A 215-nucleotide genomic window follows, 5' to 3' on the forward strand; every position below is an offset into this window, starting at 1 on the left:
CAGCAGCAGCAGCAACAGCAGCAGCAGCAGCAGAGTAATAATAATGGGAAAATGCATTATAAAGACTCACTTATTCACACTGATGATGAGGTCAGTATACAACACAAACATAAACCCTAAACCCTAAACCCTAGTAAACCCTAAACACTTTATATATATATATATATATATATATATATATATATATATATATATATATATATATATATATATAT

This window comes from Eimeria mitis, genomic scaffold (genome assembly GCF_000499745.2).
Source record: "Eimeria mitis Houghton genomic scaffold, Emh_scaff283, whole genome shotgun sequence".
Classification (NCBI taxonomy): Eukaryota; Apicomplexa; class Conoidasida; order Eucoccidiorida; family Eimeriidae; genus Eimeria; species Eimeria mitis.